General features: G+C 39.8%; 1 protein-coding gene across 1 annotated transcript in view; it reads left to right on the forward strand.

The window, feature by feature from the left end:
• The window catches only part of ephb4a (eph receptor B4a), a 45,747-nt gene that overhangs the window by 1,177 nt on the left and 23,340 nt on the right, over positions 1 to 21,230 (forward strand). The window lies entirely within an intron of this gene.

The raw sequence follows: 21,230 nt of genomic DNA on the forward strand, positions 1-21,230 counted from the left end.
ATTAATCCCAATAGTAATTTCACCGTAGATATAACAATAAATGTGACTTCCTTTCTTCTTCTTTAGCTTATTTTGAAATCATTTCTTCCACAAAGAAATAACAAAAATGATGAATAAATATTTGCCCTCCTCATATCTCCATTAGTCAATTTCTAGGACTTGGTCAGTATTAGTGTTCATTTTTAAGTCATCAAAAGGTCCCCAGGCTGCACCCCAGGGACCCCTAACCATCTTACCCTAAAATCAATAACAAACCATTCAGTGCTCTGAGGCTAATACAGAGCTGCTGTGATTTTCTGTGAGATCTGTGTGACACATAAGCTTTTACATTTGAGGAAAATCATCAAACTCTTTGTATCAAATATATAATCTTGATCATGACTTATATTTGCTTCTGGCAGCAGACTTGACATTAACAGGCAATTTGTCCTGGATAGGCTTTGTGAACCCTGGAGGGATGAATAAGACGGTCTGAAATTAGCTATCATAATGTTAAAGAAAGCAATGCTTTCAAATTGTCTGGTTTCACAGGCGTGTATAGCTCGGCATCATCAGCATAACAACAGGGCCAGTGTCTGGATAATTGGCTTAATGCAGGGGTGGAAGACTGAGCCACACTGACACATCAGAGTCAACTAGAAGGCCTGGGTGTTTATTTATTTTTAATCTCTTTTTGTGCCATAAATGGGAAAGTTTCAGTGCTGTGGAGTGAGCTGCAAACTGATTAGACTTTGTTAAGAATGCTGCGGAGACAACTTTCTGTAAAACCTTTGATAGAAATGGTCTATGGAAATAACAGGCCAGAGTTTTACCTAGGATCAAAGGATCGCAACTATGTTTCTTTAAGAGCTGTTGAACCGCAGGGTTTTTAAAAGTACCTCACTGCTGTGTAGGCTGCATGCTGTTGTGTTTCTGTGAAGACTACTCGTTATTCTCCATCATGCTATTCTCGGTTGCTACTGTTAAAGACTCACACACAGCTGCTAAAGGTGACATTGTGGCATAACAAGCACGTTTTTTTCCTTCACTAGTTAGCACCACAATATGAAAAAAAAATGGACACATATTTTAACTCGACACAAAACATTAGGTGGGTTTTACATGCACACTAATATTTCAGTATTATTCCAAATATGACAATATTCCAGATTTAATACAGATCATGCAATTCATCAGTAGTTCTGGTCAGAGCTGATCATATCGATGGTTAAGAGGAGCAGCTACTGCAGAGGTAAGTGAAAGTAAACTTAAAGACCCAGTGCAATGAACAGTTAAGTTTCACTTTAACTGTGCCTGGCATTCTGCTGCTCTGTCTGTGCCCAGAGTATGCACAGTGTGTTGCAATAATTAACCGAATGGTATATATATTCCAGTAGCGCTCCTGATGAATGACCCAGCTTCAAAAAATAAAAATATTGAATAAATAATACATATAAAATCAATACTTGGCAGGCTGCCACAAATAAATGGATGTTTGGAAAAACTCCATGCTGATATTATTTGGCTTTTAATAGCATTCTTTGGGCGTGTATAAAGTGCATTTTGAATATCTGTTGCAATTAGGGGTTTTACCACAGTTTGTGACACACGGCCTCATGTCTGTTTCCGGTCAGCTCTTTGCTTTGTCATCAATACATTGTACAGAAACCAACTCACCAACAGTTAGCAAGGCTGGGGTAGAAATGTATGCCGGAAATAAAAGCCCACGTTTCTGGTCAGAAATAGAAATATGAGAAACACACACACTTTTAAGGTCCGGGAAAAGAAAAAAAACTATGATTTCTTTTTAAACACATCATAAATGTTAGGAAATATTTGACCATTAGACCATTAGATTGGATTAGACCATTTCTGTGTCTGGGATTTTTTGGGCTGGCCCAAAAGCATGCTGGATGACGCACTGGAGCCATCTTAAACATTATACCTCCCCCACTGTACAAAAACAAATAAGAAGTCGCTGCGCCGCAACAGATTGTCTTTAGCAGCTAACTCAGTAGCACAAAGCGCACATTTCCACCAACCCGAAGAGCTGCTCTTTCTTTCGGTGTGATCTTTAATGTGATAAACAAAATGTTAGGGCATGTTGATCGGAGTATGGGCATCTGCTTTGGAATGTTAGTCGAATATTATTTTTCATTAGCCATGTAAACAGCTTAGTATAATATGAATGTCTTTTTCGGATCAAGGGGAAATCTGGACAACCATTTCTCTGACTAGTTCCCAACACGCTACACGAGAAACATGTTTTGTGAGTAAAAAAAAAAAAAAAAATTTGCCATGAAAACAATGGGCTCCTTAACAATGACATTTTTCCCCAAGTTTGTTCGTTCCAATCAATAGTTACTGTAAACAGGAACACCATGAACATGCATGACTTCACATACTCTGTGGCAGGAACATGAATCTGTCAGTTGCTTCTGGTTTGAGTCTGGACGGCACATATCCGCTGGTGCCGAATGCCCTTTCTTGGAGGGGTGGACGTGAACTACAGACTGTACAAACACATGCATAGAGGGTACAGTGTGCGGCATCACCCATGGTTTTCTGAGGGGTGTTTTGAAGCTTTGGTTTGCAGCTTTTGCACACACACACCCATCAAAAGAAGATGTTAAATTACCGCAGCTACTGAGAGTCTGAATTCTTGTGGGAGAAACGTTGTTGACTTTGTGTTTCAAGAGAGGAGTTTGGGATTTTCCCAGACATTTAACAGTAAGTCAGAGTTTTCTGTGAGACAAGCAGACCATTAGAGGAAGTGTAGCTTCTTCTCCAGCTGGGGCTGCGAGGTCCACAGCTGGGACCTTACCCCCGACTCAACTTTGAGTTTTTATTCTTTGGTCTTTTTCTCTGGGACATAGAAGCTGCCTAACCTCAGATCTATGTGTGGGAAGCGAGCAGGTTTTCGGTGGCAGATTCATCAAACATCCCTTTAGAAAATCATGTATAGTGTGATTCGACTTGGCTCAATATCCCCCCTGATGATGTTTACAAGATGCCGGTTCCAAACAGGTGCAGCACAGGCTCGATGTGGGGGACACACATGTAGACGGGAGCCGAGGGGTCGTAGCGCCTTGTCGGCTGACTCCAGAACATCTGTGTCTTGCCAAGTGTGAACAAGATGTCTGGTTTCCGTGTCTTGGGTAATGGCCCGCTCCTCTGCCAGCACACTCTGGATCATCCTCCCCCTTGTTCTCCACCTAGTAGGGAATTCTGTAATGAACTGATGGGAGGGTAGATGAAGCTCACAGCTGCCAAATCTCTCCTCCTTTTCCAACTAAAGGATAAATGACTCACTTACACACACCACTTGCTCGTTCAGCGCATGGATCTCTCTTCCTTCTGTCTCCATGAAGATTAAAACACAGACCTCTTGATCAGATAATTACTTTGGCTGGAAATTAACAACAAGCTCTGGATGGAAATTAGTAATGAGGACGCACATGCGTTGTCACACACACAGAAAAAACAAACACTTTTTCTCTGCCTCGCCTTGGAAGTGAAAATGTATCATGTACAGAAAAGTATAATCACAGCCTCAAAGTGAAAAGACGTAAGCTTTTTATCCAGTATTAATAATTCTCGCTAATGTAGCCCTACTGCATTTTTAAAACATATTTGACATTATAAATGTAAGCCATAAATGTTCCTTATCCTCCCACACACGAACTCAACCTGTAAAGTACCCATTTTGTTTTTCTCCCTGCCCCTCGTTATTCCTCGCACATACAGTTTCTCTCTCTTTCCAATGGTGAGATTCAGGCAGTGACAAAAGCACTGCAGCCTTTCCCACCTCTTCAGGTCCACAGCTTAAATGATATTAACACTATAATCAGAAGTGGCGCCAACTTGTCGGCACTCTGGCCTGTAAGGACAGTTTTCCACGCTGGTTGACAATGTATTCCATTCAGTGTTGTCTAATTTCCATTGTTTGAAGGCAGGTTTGAGAGGTAGTGCTACTGAATAACCTGTGTGATCATCTAAAGTGTCACACAAATTGGCACAGGATGCTAATGAATGCAGATTTCCATGCACCACTAGGCTCATGCAAATAATCAGAGTTGTTCTAATATGTATATACATGTGAAATGCACATACATGTATGTTGCAGCCCAAGCTCAAATGAGCAAAACATGGTGTGGGAAACACGTTGAAAATATGTCATTTATGTTTCTTGCATATATTTTGTGAAGGTTATAGTCTCCTTATTACCCCGTACCGATTTCATGTTTTTGTCTGCCTTCTTCTTTTTTCCCAATGGGGCGGGAGCTTTTAAATAAGTCACATGCTTCATGGACATCACAATCAATCCGCTAAATCTGTTTCCATTGCACATTGTTGTATTTTTGTGCTGATACACAGATTTATCTATCTTACCCAAGAGTATAAACCCTTTTAACTTCTATTTTTTTTTTTTTTTTTGATGCAGGGATTTAAAATGTGCATAAAAATGACACAATAAGGATCTTGTTACATGTGGTCTTGTAACTTGACTGTAGATCAGAGAAACAGCTGAGTTTCTGAAGTTGATGTGCAATTGTCTGCTGAACATTGCTGTCAAATAAAGGCGCCGTCTATTTAGCAAAATTGATTCTTTTTGGCCGGGAGGCTAGTACTTAGCGCTTCTAGTTTTTTTTTACAACGTTATAAATCCATCTTTCTATATACTTGCAATCTCCAGCATCTGCAATATGGTATGTTCCTGCAGCTGTTACCTCCCTCCATTTACAAATCATCTTTTCACATAGTATGCAACAAGAGAGTGCAGCTGCCAGCGTGATTTGTTTTGCAGACTTGTTGTTGGGGTGAGAAACAGCGACAGCACTTTTTTAGCCTCCACTGATGAAAAGAGGGTTTGAAGTGTCATGCTGTCTCATGCAAACTTTACACACTGCAGTAGTTTGTTCCATATCAAACTCTCCCAAACCAAAGCAACCCTGTGCAAAAGAGTTGACATTAACATCTTTTGTTCTGCACTTGAAATGACACACGTGCTGCCTCCATCCTGAACAATGAGCTCATACAGCTACAAGCAGACGCGCCAGGGGCCAAGTGGGAGTAATGAGATAACTGTGTAATAAATTAACATTTCCATTAGAGTTACATGATTTAAAACATATTGAAATTAAAAACAATATCTACATGCATATTTGATGTGGGGGGAAAAAAATCATAAAAGCAAATATATTGCCGTGCTCTAATGTGAGAGCCAAGGCTCACTGGCAATTTAGCTCAGTGCTGTTGATTGGTACTGGTTGGGTGCCAGTGAGGGAAGTCATTGCACATCTGCATCTTAAAGGGACAGTTCACCCCCAAATCAAAAATACATATTTTAACTCTCACCTGTAGTGCTGTTTATCGAGCTAGAATATTTTGGTGTGAGTTGCAGTGTTGAAGATATCGGTTGGAGAGATGTCTGCCTTCTCTCCAATATTATGGAGCAAAAAAAACCTCAACAGCAATGTTTCTTTACAGAAATCATAACCCAGTTACTCAAGATAAACCACAGACTATGTTATAAGCAGTTTTTGTGTAGGAACTATTTTCTTCCTACTGAACTACAACATCAACCATAACACAGCAGTGCAAGGTGTGTATAGTTTGGGCTATTTGTTAGACAATAAACGCTCAATACCCGAGCTAAGTTACTGTCGTGCTTTCCACCTGCAGATTATAATGAAGGGAGTTAGCCCAGAAGTTAGCCTCTCATTAAAACCTGACAAGTCTCCCTTAAGGTGGAATGTTAAGGTGGACCAGCTATACTTTTTGTAGTGACACTCATCCTCTCCGAAACAGATATTGGACAAATGTTTGGCTTCTGAGCGTCTTTAGGTGGACAATTATTGATCCCAACTCAAAATGTGTTTTACTGTTATTTGTACTGTTACATGGTGTTGAATTATTGTGTTTGGGTAAAAGTTATTATGTAAAATTTGTTAATAGCTTTTTGTATTTATTCATATTTATATGTTTAATTAGACGCTAAGCTGTTAAGAGTTAATTAATAGTTCAATCTCACATTTCAATTTGCCTTCGCAAGAAAAAAAAACATTCTATAGTGTTATTGGCCATCAAGTATCCGTTTGGGCACTGGTACCATTTTAAAAGTATTGTTTCATCACCGGTGTCAGAAAAAACCCAAATGATACCCAGCTCTAGTGAGCTTGCAGTAGATGCAGGCTTGCCTCTGCGTATTGATACAGATGATGGGTGTAGGTTGGTAAAAGAAAATAGTTCCTACATTAAACTGGTCACAACAAAGTCTGTGGATTATCTCAAGTAATCGGTTCATAAGTTTTTCAAATATATATTTTTTGGCACTTTGAGCACCAAAAGCCGAGTACCATCTAGTTCCATAATATTTAGGAGAAGGCAGACATCTCTACAGCCGACGTCTCCAACACTCGGCACCTCACACCAAAACAGTCTAGGCGGATAAATAGCACTGCAGATAAAGAGGAAAAATGTGTGTTTTTGATTATAGGGGTGAACTGTCTCTTTAAACAAACTCTGCAACACTCACCAGTTGCTTATATGCAGTCAGCCAGACATCATGTAACAGTTTTCTTTACATGGAATTAAAACATTCAGAGCTCATATTTGTGTAATCTGCTGATAGGCAGCTTTTAGTTGGAAGAAGAGATTGACATCAACCTTCTAAAAACGAAAATATTCTTACATTTTCGACACAATCTGTTTATTCTCTCACCTCCCTCCATGACATAACTAGCCCGATGAATAGCGTAATGCTTCTCGATCTAAACTAAAACTCACTAAGTGTCTCAAACGCAAAAAGGATGTTTTTATCTAAGAGGCCTTACTTGAGCCCCAATCCCTTCTTTCACAGACATGTAGCCTTTTCTTTTGCTACTCTTTCCACGTCCTCTGTCTCCTTGATGTTTGACTGGTGCTATGCTGTTTTCTCTTGCTGACTGTCTCCCCTGCCGTGGAAATGTGGATCGTTTCCCAGAAATCCTTTTAAACGGAACCGATTTTTATAAGAAAGGGATTTGCATTTAAAGCAACCTCCCCCCTCTCTGAAAGCCTGTAGCCCATCATCCCCAGTACCTCAATCCGATGATTAGCTTCCTCAAGAGTTAAACAGGCATCCGAGTGCCACAAGTACTCTCAGTCCGTGTCTTTCTCTCTCTCTCTTTCTCCCCCTTCTCTCTCTCTCGCTGTGAAGGATGCATATGGCAGCCGGGAATTGCAGGTGGATGATAGTTTAGCTCGGTGAGAGGATACACCCCCAGCCCATACATCCATGTCAGGCATTCACTTAGGAGAGCCAGTCTGTCCTCCACCCACACGCTCCTCTCTGAGAGTGGGACACAATGGGGACAGGCTGCAGCAGAGAGGGAATGAGGCCACAGCCTATCAGCCATAAGCACCAAGGAGAATGGCACTTTTAGAGGGATGGGGGTTCTCTTTGAAGTGAGTCAAGGAGAGATGGGGAGACCGGCATGAGTCGACGAAATAGAAAGAGCAAGAGCAGAGAGGGCAAGGAGGGTGCACGTCTGCACACTGCATAATGAGCAAAGTGTATATTGCCTATTTGCATTCTGTGATCATACACACCTGGGGCCAGATATGCGAGATATATGCGATGGGATGAATATGTGATTATAACAAAGGGATTAAAAAGGCCCGTAATTAGGAGACAACAACTGAGCAGCTATTTATCATAGGTCCATCTTTCCCATTTATCTCGCACACTAATCACATCTCAATTATTTGAGGCACGCTGAGCTTTGTGGAGCAAATAAAGCAATTGTGCGCCTTGTGGTGTCTTTGTCGTTACATTCAAAAAATAGTATCAGGAAGGAGGGGGGAAAAGCAACATGAGGTCGGCGAGACGTCGGTAGAGGCTGGATGTGCAAGAATTGATTATAAAAAGCAACCTTGATGTAAAATATTCTCAGCTTGAAGCATGCGCCATCAGTAGGCTTGATTCAATTTGAGTCTCGAATATTTTTCTCCCTGCGTCAGAGGTTGACCTACATCTCCTGTTTGATATTTTAACTTAAAATGCAATTCACTTGGTTCGACATCAACCTAGAGAACACGTGCACGCTCTGCTTCCACCTTCATGCATGCACATGGCTTCGGCACGTCTCCCAGGGCCTGCTTTCATATACCGCACTGAACCAGCGGCATAACAGAGACATTCCTGTGCGCTAGCTGCCCTCCTACAGCCTGCACGCAGCTAAGAGCTTAAAGAGGGAGTCATGCTCCAAATAGGAGTGGGTCAGTTCAGTTAAAGAAACATTAAACACCTTTTTTGGGCTGCCTGGTATTTTATTTTTTTAAGGAGTGCTGCACACAAAATGTTCTCCCTCCTCATGCTCTTACATATTGCTTTAATGATAGCTGATTGCTTTCTCCGCTCGACTCCATCCAATCATTTGAAGAAGAGTCATTGTATTATTAAACTCGCTCCATTTTTCAGTGATTGGACCAAAGTGCAGTTTTGAAATTCAGTTTGTAAACCACTGAGCTCGCCCCACGCTGAAAACATAATGTGGCTGGGCTGATGAAGGGAACATGACGCTCTTTGTATTCTAACAAATAGCTTCACATCCAAAGAGATGGATCTATCTTTATTTTAGATATATCGGTCACCGCCACACAACCACACAAGCTTGGGGGAAGCGATAGCATAGACTGATGAAGAGAATTAGCTCTGAGCTTGTTTGAATATGAAAAAAACTCGATGTGTCAGAATACAAGAGAAAAAATTCTCGCAGAGTCTGTTTTCTTGTATCTCTACTTAGATGTGTCAATCCTTAGATGGTTTATTTAGCTGGAGTCTGCACTGTTAGCTTCAAGCTGTCCACCTCCCACTGCAGATTAGTCACTGAACGCTGTGTGTGTGTGTGCGTTTTTATTCTGCAAGACCCCCCTCCTTCCCCAAAATGAATTGTAGATTCTGCTTTACTGAGGGCTTTGATAACAACTGTGTTATAAGTACAGCAGTCGACATTTTTGGGGCTCATTGAGAGTTCGTTGGAAGCATCACAGCGGTAGATGGAGCTATGTGGGTTTTTCATCAAGCCAGATTTGAAATAAGATAGGTCACCTGTCATATGTTAGTTTATAAAAGTTCCCTTTTCCATGCTCCGCTCGAGCAAATGGGAGCTAATTTTGCAGCTGCGGCTCTGTCAGATAATGTATTATTCCAGGCCTGTACACACATTAAAACAGCTTTGACTCCAGTCTTTTCTGTTCATGATTAAATGACACAAGACACAAACATGCTAATAATTAATCAATACTGGCAGTTACCTAACTTGCAAACTATCTGGTCCAATTATTGGAAGACACAGCAAACACGGGGGTGGCAGAGTCTCCTGCTGCTTAGGAAGATCATCCCAGATTTCAGCACTGCATGTCTCCAAAGTGTCCGCTCCGCAGGGGTTCAGGTCTATGACTGACCCTGACCTCAGGCTCTCCCGGGGGACCGGAGAAGAGGAGATGATGAATATCCTCTTGAAGGATGGAGAAGGTGTTTGAAAACAAGCACATAACCTGAGCTCTTTCATAGTGCTTCTGCTGTGATGACACCGCTCAGCTTTCACAGACCGTCAGCTGCCTTCCAGCCTCCCATAAAGGAGATTGCAACTTGAGGCTAGTTGGTTTGTAGAGGGCAGTTCTGACCACAGCGCAGTGATGTATGATAGCTCCCGGGCGTAGAGCAGGGAAGTGTCTGTATAAAGTTGTCAGGCTGGAATTAGGTTCATGAGGTTCTTGGTGCTGTGGTGAAAAACACAGACGTTTTGACAGCTTTCTATTTCAGTTATATGTTCCTTTCCCTTCATGATGATAGATGATGTCAAATTTAATTACTGAATGACTTCCATTTCCCTATCTAAACATCGTTTCTACATAGGCGAGTGTGGCTTTGAGTTTCTGCTTAGCTCTTTTTCTCTTCTACTCGACAGTTGCTCAGACTGAATCCTTTGACAACATCTAACAAAGTAGAACCTTTTACCAAAGGCCTGGCTGTGAAGACCATCATCACAGAAATTGTCTTTTTAAAAGACCAAAGTGCTAAGATGTGCTGTGTAGCCCACATCTGTTTACTACTAAGCTTGCCTTTCAATCTTGTGGACTCAAGTGCCTCAATAGAAATAATACACAGTTTTGAAGCGCAGAGGAGGCATTCCTTGTCTACACATGTTTGTACATCGCACTTGTTTTTGTAATGAAATAAAATGAACTAATGTAGAATTAAGCTGCATTCCCTTAATTAAGTCAGACTATTGCAGCAGAATTACAAAGCACATGATGATGAATATAAATGTGTCTGCCTACACTAATCAATACATGTGACCCACATTACAAGGAACTTTCCTCCTGCTATCTGCAGCGGGAGGTAGGATTTAGTGTAGGAAATGAAACTAGATACCTAAATGCAATAAAATGTTAAATAATTGTGGGTAAACATTGATTTTTTGTATATTTTGTTGAGAACTTTCAAAAATTAATTGACATAGTGTAGTTCAGAAGCACCTGCATTCTTATAATTATCTGAGAAAGAGAATTCATGGTGAAGTAATGGATGATGGGGGAAAAGAGTGTGCAAACAATAAGAGACGAATGAAAAATGCATTAAGGGAAAGTTTGATTTAAAAGGGACCAAATGTCATGAATAAAGCTATAATGATCAGTTGATTACCTTTATCATAGGGCTGCAACGGTATGCAAAATGTACGGAAACCATAAATTAACCTATTCTAAGGTACACCGCTGCATCCCTAGTCGATCAACAGAAGATTAATTGGAAACCATTTTGAGAACAGAATAGTCATTTTAGTCATTTTTAAAGCACATATGCCAAACATCATTTTAGAGGTTCCAGACTCTCAAATGTGAAATGTGATTTTTATGCTTTTCTTTGCCATACATTATAGTAAAGTTAATATGTTTGGGTTTTGGACTGTTTGCCTGAAAAAAAAAGACAGCCCTAGTCATGGAGTTTCATTAAGAAATTAGTCTCAAAGCAGCAATGGACATGATTAATCAGATTGTCTGTCTTCAAAACCAAAAGATCACACGCCACTGAATTGTCTTTTAACTGAAGCAAGGAATCTCTGTCTGTCTCTATGTCTGCATATCCTTCACTATCTGTCAGTCTTTATGTCTTTGCGTATCCTGAGATATCCGATGTACTTCACACATGGCGGATGCATTGCTGAGGACTCAAGGACATGCATTGTTGAATTTGGACATGCAGCAAATAAATGAACTTTGAATAAACAAGATAACAGTGCTCTGTGTGACAGAGCAGGCAGAGCTTCCTTTGATGATTCAAAGCAGGCAACTTATACACCTATTTGGAAAATAATACTTCTGCTAAGTGTATTTCACCGGTGTTTCTGACCGCAAGTAGCCGCCACTTGAGTGTGTTTTTCAAGGGTGGATTTAGTGACTTGGGGCCCCAGGCAAACACTGTCTTGCTTTTCTTTTCACCCTTTCTCTACTGGGGAATGTTGGTATTGGCAGTGATAGAAGAAGAACTCAAAACTCTTGTTTGTATGAGCGATTCTCGAGAAAGCTGCAAGCAGCCATATCACAAGCCAAACAATCGGCACCGTTTGGAACAGGCATGTTTTGAACGGGCACTGCACTAGTACTTCTAATTTCGGCATCACCTCAAGCGCTGTCTTTTTTTTACCTTATAGTATTCTTTATTTAAAGACAGCATGGCTTGTGGAAATGCAGAGGTTTTAGAAAGTGCAGTATACCCTCCCAAAATATACTGAGTTGATAAAAAAGAGAAGTCTTTTAACTTTTCCTTTGTAATTCATTCCTCCTCTTATAGGATTCGGTATCAGGAAGCCACCAGGGAGTTGGTGTAGCCTGCAACAATGTTCTCAAGAAGCCTTTCAGTTTTTCACAGAGTCGGGTTATTTTTGAAGAGGGATTGAGAAAGTGGTGCCCATAATTGGAAGTAGCGGGAGGTGAATTCACTCAGTGGCAGATCAATATTCCAAAGTAGCTGAAATATGCTGTAAAGCGAGGCAATTTAATCAATCACACTGTATGAGAGATAGTGCTGTGAATTATGTGTTTAAAGCTCGGAGTTCTTAAATGTGTCAACTTAGAACTGAATTCCAAATGATTAACGATTTAACCAGAAAAAAAGAACTTAGGTTTTATCCTTCCTTCCTGTTGTGAATTAAATGTTCAAATCTATTGCTTTCACTTCTTATTAGTCAGTTCCTGGTGTGCAGATGTCCAACTTTAAACGCTTTCTATAATAACACTCTAATGTATTGTCAAACAGCCTTAGACGCCACCTCTCTGTAGATAATGTTCATTTTTCATCTGCTGTAGTCTCTCTGGGAGTATCTCTGGCTTCACAGTTATGTGGATTTTGTTTGTCTGAGGAAGAAATGCTGTTTGAGTCCAAGATGTACAAGCGCTGTTCAGCAGTTGACACCGCAGGTCAAAACTCATTACGGGTAGGCAGTGATATAAAAAGGCACAGAACCAAGCTGGTGTCTAATATCCTCTTAACCTTAACCTCTCATTTTATGTGAGGGTCAAAGCTTTTTTTATTTTCTTACCATTGGGATTAAAGTAAATATTCACTGTGAACTTGTGCGATGTGAATAATGCAACAGTTTTTTCCGTCCACTTTACCATTTAATTAAAAGGGAATGGCAATGAATCATAGATGTACCTTTGGGTGCCTGTATTAATCAACATTTGTTTTGTGTTCCAACGCTATAGAGAAGCTTTTTGTGTAATTCTTTCCTCTGTTATGATAAGAGTTGGACTCAAATATGCGGACTAAACTATTCTGATATTAGTTTTGTCGGAAGGTACGTGATTTTCAGTTTTTGGATTTGCATTATTAACTACTACTGAATATCCAGAGCCCAAAACATGGTGGACATCATACACAGATGTATGAAACTTAACGCTTAGTTACAATTAGAAAAGGTGATTTGATCAGTGATCAAAACAAATGTTTGACTGAAAACTGAATAGATATCAAACCAGTTTTAGTGTTGTAACGCAGCATTTCACACCCATTCATTGTTTTACAGTGGCCCACCACAGTATCAACATCTGGCACTCCATATTGATTTTCGATTTCTGTAGCTGGACTATCGATTAGGTGAGCTGTTGGAATAGATATACCGTCTGATTTTTTGCCCCACCACAGTTTTGGGGCACAGAGCGTACTCTGGGCACAGATGGAGCAGCAGAAGGACAAATGCAGTTAAAGTGAAACTTTACAATTCATTTTGCTGCTTTTAGAAATGTACCCTGGTGTCAGCTACCACCAAACATACACTCTTATTGAGAGGGCAACACTAGTGAATTTATTATTAGCTTAAGAACTCTGAAGCCGTTTTCTCATATGAACTGCGGACAATGTGAATCTCCGGAGAATTGAAGTTTCCCTTTCACACACGTAGCACACAACAGAAGATTGTGTCAGAACTGTCCTCGTCTGCTGGAATCACTCTGTTTGATGCAGGCATGCACTGGCGCCTTGGTATCGCACGCAGGAGGCAGGACATGATGCGAAATACAGTGCGGTCATATAGCCTGTTGTAGTCGCTTGTTGTTTCTTGAATTTGTCGGAAGATTCTGGCTCCGGCCCTCACTGACAGAAGTTCCCCAATCTCGTCATCACTCAAGTTAGACATATTTGTTGCTGTCATCGTGTAAATGACCCCTCACCTTCACCCTCAAATGTTAGTTTTTCTTCTGGTTTTGCATGAACCGCATGATAGAAAAATCGAAACACACCCACTTGCTCACTTTGAATTTTGCAGACAATCACTTGCTCTATTCACACATAGGCTTAATCAGACAGACTTTGTACTCGCAAACTGGCAGTGTATAGTCTGTTTAATGTGTGATCTAACTGATTTGGAAGTACGCGCTCTCACATACAGCTCCTCTGGATAATGTGTAGTTAATTTCAGGTTTGCAGTGCATGTGTGAAAGGTCAGGTATCATAGACTTGTGCTTAATCCTCAGTGCTTTAGGTCAGTCAGTTTTGGTCACAGGAGTGTAGCATCTTTGGTTTCTGTCCAGAAGCTCCCTCCCTAACTATGTTACATCCTGTCCTGGGACAGAAACCAACCACAACATATATTGATATGCAATGCTGATGTCAAGAAAAAAAAGTGTTGACATTAACACTACTACTTCATCTCACGCCTCCTCCCTTTCATCTCACTACTCCATCACACGCTTGAAGTAGCTGAGCTCATCAGCACGTGCTGCGGGAGGCTTTTGTTATACAGTAGACGAGGGGTTAAACTGTGCCCTGCCCAGTTGCTGTGCATGTGAGTGATGTGCATGTTGGCGGCCACCCCACCCCCTTCAGACCAGGAGACAGGAAGGGGACAGGAACTACAGGAAGCTAAAGTCTAATCTCAGTAGACACAACTCTGTCAGAGACACACAAACAGACACATTCAGTGCATGACTTGTTATGTTCATGTGCACACACTGACCTACTCTAACAAAAACAACGCTGGGAAGCTCATGAAGGAAAATCATTTTTTTCATTTGCATTCTTCATGTGCGCTGTTGTAGATAACCTGAGTTCCAAGGATGTCCACAATTAGCATTTTCAAAGATTAACCAACAATAGTCTTTTTAACATGTGCTCAATAATACCTGGAGCACAATTGCTGCTATCATATAATGAATGTGATAATCTTCTTCAAAGGGATCATTTGAATACTATAACAAACAAAACAAACTTCTCTGACTTTTCTAGTAGCAGCTGTAATCCATCAAAGTAATGTTAATACAGACAACCTCATTAATTTTACCTTTTGTTAGGCATTTACTGGCCTCACTGAACATCTGCTCATGTTAATATGGGAAGAAAATGACCAAAGCAAGAATTTTTAAAGGAATAGTTTAGCATTTTGGGAAATTTGTCCTCTTGCCAAGTTAGAGAATACTAAGCTCATGTCTGTACAATGAATATTAGGTTACTGCCAGCAGCTGGTTAGCCTAGCGTAGCACAAAGACAGGAACAGACCAGGGCTAGCTGTTTTTAGTCTTTGTGCTGAGCTATGCTAAGCTAAACAAATGCACTGACATTTTCTAGTATGAGATGTAATCCATCAAACTAATGTTAATGCAGACAACCTTATTAATTCAACCTGTTTTTTTTTTTGCCCAACTTGGAAACATTTGCCAAAGGTAATATTGAGAGAAAATGGCCAAAATAAAAGAGTTTTAAAGGGAAAAGTTTAACATTTTGGGAATTTCAGCTTCTTGACAAGTTAATACCAATCACATGTCTGTTTGATGGATATGAGGCTATTACCAGAAACTGGTTAGCTTAGCCCAGCACAAAGACTGAAACAGATGTGGGCTAGCTGATTCCAGTCTTCACGCTAAGATGAGATAAAATAAGTTAAGCTAAGATAAACAGATTCACTTTTTGTAGTAGCAGCTGTAATCCATCAAACTTAATGTTCAGACAACCTCATTAATCTTACCTATTGTTAACTATGTATTGGCCTCACATGGAAACAAATGCCAATGTTAATATGAAGAGATGACAGAAATAAAGGATTTTTTAAAGGAAAAGTTGAACATTTTGAGAAATTCTGCTTTTACAGGTTAGAAACTAGTCAACTTTTTATGTCTGTATGATAAATATGAAGCTACTGCCAGCAGCCAGTAAGTTTAGCTCAACACAAAGACAAGAACAGACTCAGCTGTTTTCAGTCTTTGTGCTAAGCTAAGCTAACAGTACAGACATGAGAGTGGTTTCTCATCCAAAGCAAGTAAGCAAATAAGTGTATTTTCCAACATGTTGAGCTATTCCTTTAATTTAAATGCGAAACGTGTAGGTATTAAATTGCCCGAGGCAGCAGAACATCCCATAAGCATGTCTGATTTCAGGGTATTGGCTTTGGAAATTTCAAAACATGTGCTAGCAGTTTCCCCTGAAACACACAAGGTTCTGAGTTATACCTAAAGGACCGCAACTCTCCAAAAAAATGACATGTGGAGCATGAAGGGGAGCAGCTTGAAGTCCCACACCAAACAAATGTTTTGCAAGCAAACAAGATTCCTTCACTTTTCAATTCATGATCTTTCTCACTTTCTATGTGAAAAAAATCCCAGTGTATTTCACTGACATAAAAATAATGTCAGTGTTTGTTTTTTATGTTGAAATGATAAAGTTACATACATGGCCTATACATGTCAATAGTCTCATTGTATATTAGGAAAGTATTAAGGGTACAGTCAGAAATACATTATGTTAACAACTAGTTATTAACAGTCTGTCAAGGGTTTGTTAACTGGACAAAAAAAGACTAAAAGGTGACATTGAGAGAAAGTAGCATGCTCACATGTGTAATATTGTCAAACACACTGATAAGCCCATCCCGTTCTGTCATCTGTAAATCTCTCTAACATTTCGTCCCCTTCTTACATTCCCCTTTTTCATTATCCCTGTTCTTCCCCTCTGTCTCTGTTTCTCTAGGTGTATGAGGGTAATTGGCACTCTGTGTTTTTAATTAAAATGAGGTCTAATTGTAGCCGAAGCAGGGCAAATGTTCATAGGCCTGTAATTTCCCTATCACACTCCGGAGCCACAGAAAAAGTGTAAAATAAGGAGGGAAAGGACATGCGGGAAAGAAATTAACGCAAAAACGAAATACTGGATTCAACGCAAATGCTCCTGCTGAATTTGAGGTCGGCTGTATAGAAATTGAGGTTGTAACATTCTCCATATAGTCCCCCTTGGTGAAAAATACGGGGTCAGGTTTTACATTTCAAAAGAAAAGCGTGTACAACAGCCTCTATGGTTGTCTGACTTTCACACAGAATGCCTTCCCCTTGCATGTGTTTTTCTGACATGGCTTGACGATTAAAATTAAAAACTATATCATCCTAATTCTGATATCAACTTTAGATCGAGTCCCAAAAAACAATGTCTATATTTTTTTCTCTGTAGGTGTGATTTCAAGGCTAAGACCAAGTCTTCTTGTCAGCACCAGTATCAGTTTAGACTCTCCGGTGTCTCCTAATGTGGACAATTGTACTGTAATTACTGTACAGTTGTTTGTTTTGGGTGTTAAATGTGGCCGGATGACGAATTTTCATTGTTTCTACATTTCTCCATACACTTGGGGCAATTTTCCGGCATTGGGTGGCCGCCGCTGCTGTAAGAATGTAGGGGAAACGCCAGTTTCCTCTAACAGGGCTTTAGTCTGAACCTACTTCAGTGAAAGGCAAGGCCGTGCATGCACATAATAGAAACGCTTACCATCTCATCCAAACACTCACGCTCACACATCCTGTCTCATAAACCTTAATGATAGAGCAGCGATAAACAGTGATTATCATGCCCGAGGGGGGGTGTTTCTCTTCCACACCTTCAAAATAAAATCAAAAATCAGCCTATGAAACAGAGGCAGGTGTGTATATGATAGGTAGGGACAGGGCAGCCTGAGTATTTTGAAGGTGTTTTTTAAATTATGCTGGAGTGAACTCGAGGTAGACTAAATGCGGGGAAAGCACCGGCCTGAACTTTGTCATCCAATTATCCTCCTCATCCACCTCTCTGCTCTTCCTCTCTGCCGACTTTCCCTTCTTCCTCTTTATCGCCTCAGATTGTTGTTATAAAGCTGGTGGGCTTCTGTGGTTTTGAAGTGGAAGAGGGTGAGTGGCACGTTTTGCTGCATTTCCACTACATGAAACGACACGGTTCTACTCAACCCAACTGCTTTTTTTTTTGGTTTTCCATTAGCAAAAGTTGTGCATAGTACCTGATACTTTTTCTGTTACCACTGATTGCTCAGAGAGAATATCATTACCAGAGTAGCCACTTAAGCCTCATAAGACATCCTGCACAAGCCCGCCATTTTTAAATGGCCTATCTAATCTACTGCCACCAGTAGTGACTGCAGTTGTTTTTTATTCACTGGACCAAGATTTTTAATAATGACAGCCTGCAAAACTTTGTCATACAATAAAAAATGTGCAGACATTCCTCTGTTTGGTTGCATATAAGATAATTCAGTGATTATCGCTTTGAAGATGATGTCAGGTTCTGCAACTGACAGTTATTTTCAACTGGTGTTTAATCTGTCGATTATCTTTTCGATTAATCATTTAGTTGTTTGGTTTATAACCCAAAGAACCTGATGGAAATATTCACATTTAAAAAGCTATAATCAGGAATCTTTTAAAAAATGGTGATAGCATTGCAGTGGTATACTGTTTTCAAGGTATACTGTGGGATGAAAGGTAATGGTTATTATACCATATAAATTTGCTTATCTACTGTAATGTCCATTCCTTTGAGTAATTAAAGTTATTGTAACTAATAACAATAACTGTGTAACAACATAGATACAGTGAAAGCGCAATACTTTTTAAGATGGTTATCGCAATGCGAAAATGTCATACCTTTGCAACTAGGCTTGGGCGGTAGGAAAATATTTCATACTGTCATATATCCTGAAATTTCACCAGGGTTTACAGTTCATGACAGTTTAAGCGTGTGGTGCTGATAATAGTTGGCAATTCATTTATTGATTGACAGTCAGTAGATTAATCATTGAAACTCCTATGATGTCACAGTAGTTTGTGTGGCTGAGAATCCCGCCCACTCTGTGTGGTTCTATCCGCAGTAAAAACGAAATATAAAAAAAGGTGCTTATACAAAAAGTGAGTCAAGTTGAGTTGTGACGTAGCACAGTGGAAATGCATCATATGTGCGTGTTTTTTTTTTGGGGGGGGGGGGGTGTGAGGAGTTTGCAGTGTAGAAAGAGCAGATTATAAGAGAGAGACGGGCAATAATTAACTGATTAAAATCACATTACATCTCAGTGTGATGTCATGACGAACCTGCTGCATATGCAACCCTGAGAAGTGATGTCAAGTCATTGCTTCCATGTGCAGTGCAAGAGGCAGGTCACCCAGATGATGGAAACCAGAAAATGACACTGAGGTGGAATGCAATAAGAAAGATTTAAATAATTTGGCTGCGCCACGGTGAGAGTGGGGTCGAGAAGGGGGGGAAATCTGTGTGTGTTTCCGTGTGTGTGTGGGGGGGGGGGGGGCTGTTAACTGAGGAAATGTATTAAATTAGCCGAAAGCCAAGATGTGAGCAGAGGTGGGCGCGATCGAGTGATCATTGAATTCATTATGAAAAAAAAAAACAAGGACATAAAGAGTGAGATATTTATAGATGACATGAGATGTTTTCCTTGTACTTGTTCTTTTACTGCTAATTATTTTGTATTAAAATGTTCATGAGTTGCATTTTAACTTTTTTTTTTAATCTAAGGGAGGAATAGCAGTGGAGCAGTATATTTTTATAGAAATTGGGACTTCCAAGGAGTCTGTGGGATGTAGAATAATTCATTATGAAAGTGTGAGGAGAAATAAAACAGTTATCACCTCCCTCAATCACAGTGGAATAACAGTAACTGTTTTACCAAATGCCATATGCTTAGAATAACCAAATATCCTTTTATATTCAGTTTTAAGTGTTAAAGGGTTAAAGAGGCAGTTTAAACAGTCCATCCTGAACTGGCTGATCCTGTATCTGATCTTCAACCAACAGTGTAACGTTCATTAGGGTTAAACAATGGCGTCAGCTGTAACATTTGTCTCAGTGGGAAGTGCGAGTCAGACTCTGCTTTATCTCAGAGTTTTTGTTGTGCCTTCATGTGTATTTCATTGGGATGTGGGCTGGGAAGTGGTAAATGTGATTGCCTCTCACTTTACACAGGATCACAGAGATTAGTAACTGTAGGCGTTGAGGTTATTTTTGTAGAATACTACAAGTGTTGCTGTTTAAATATTTTCATAGAGCACAAGGAGCCCCGACAGGCTTCATGTCTTCGCTGTGTTCTATGCAAAAGCTTTTTCCAAAGATCCTTTCCTCCTGTATACAGTGCTCCAAAGGAAACCATAAGCAGTCATTAAACAATGACAGTAATTTGGACACAATTTTATTTTCTCACACAGACAACGGTAGTCTTAAAAACTATGGAAAGTGTGATGACAAAATACATTAGATGTGGCTATTTGTTTTTGCTTAAGGGCTGCAAGGTTATTTTTTATTACTGATAAATTTATCAACTATGATTTGGATGCATGGCTATCGCCATTTCACAATGCCCACTGTGATTTATTTAAGTTTTAACCAACCAACTGTTCAAAACCAAAAGATATTTTTTTAAAAAAGAAATCTGGAATCGGGACTGGATTATTATTAAAGAACAACAGATCTGTCTAATCTCTATATTTGGATAAATGTAGATGGATCTGTAAAAAAATAAGACACCTAATTTAAAGGGCATGTATACATAGTAAGATAGCCAAAAGTGTAGCTAATACCGTCTCTATACCACACTTAAAGTGATAGGATCTCCATACATTCAATAGTAGTAAAAATACTGATGCCATTAAAAACCACAGATCTGCAATCACATTTTCAACCGAATGCTAATTTATTACAGTGTTTTTGTATGTGTTTAGTGACTTTTTCTATACCAGCACTGTTTGCAGATTATTATTTTAAAAGAAAGATAAAAACTATCCCATTTTATGTGCATAGGACCTTTTTTCATTTTTGCTGTGTTATCGAAAGAGGTGTCGAGTGTTGTTATTTATACTAAATTATATAAAAGTTTAAAATTCTGGTATTGTGGCAACATTAATTCAGAGCAGATGTTGTGGACAACAAAGCGTCATGTTGAGGCAAGTAGGAGGTGGAAACACCACATCTTTAACAGCTGAGAAAAGCCACACCATGGCTCGTCCAGGATTCAGAAGGAAATATTTTTCAGATATTGTTTTAATGAATGTAAGAGGGTTATAAGAATTATACTACTAAAAATTTTAATTTTACAGAGCACCTCAGTTGCTGAGTGGTTACAGAGCATGTCATGTAACCGCAGCGCTGTGTTGCATATAGCACTCCCCTCTCTCCCCCTGATTCCTGTGTATCTGTTCACTGCAAACTGTCCAATAAAGGTGAAAAAGAAAAAAAGCAAATAAAAGTAGAAAGTGAATTCTGATTTCAGTGCAATTCAAGCACCTTTTTATGATTTATATGAAGCATTATTACAAAAACCGTGGTGGAAAAGTACACTAAACAAACATGTAGATTTTTTTTGTGTGGGGGGGGGGGGGTAAAACCATAAAAGAAAACTGAGAAAAGTTTTTTGTGTTCTATTTGTTTGTGTGTGCCGAGAGTGTGTATTAAAGTG

Source organism: Plectropomus leopardus, chromosome 13, assembly GCF_008729295.1.
Source record: "Plectropomus leopardus isolate mb chromosome 13, YSFRI_Pleo_2.0, whole genome shotgun sequence".
Taxonomy (NCBI): Eukaryota; Metazoa; Chordata; class Actinopteri; order Perciformes; family Serranidae; genus Plectropomus; species Plectropomus leopardus.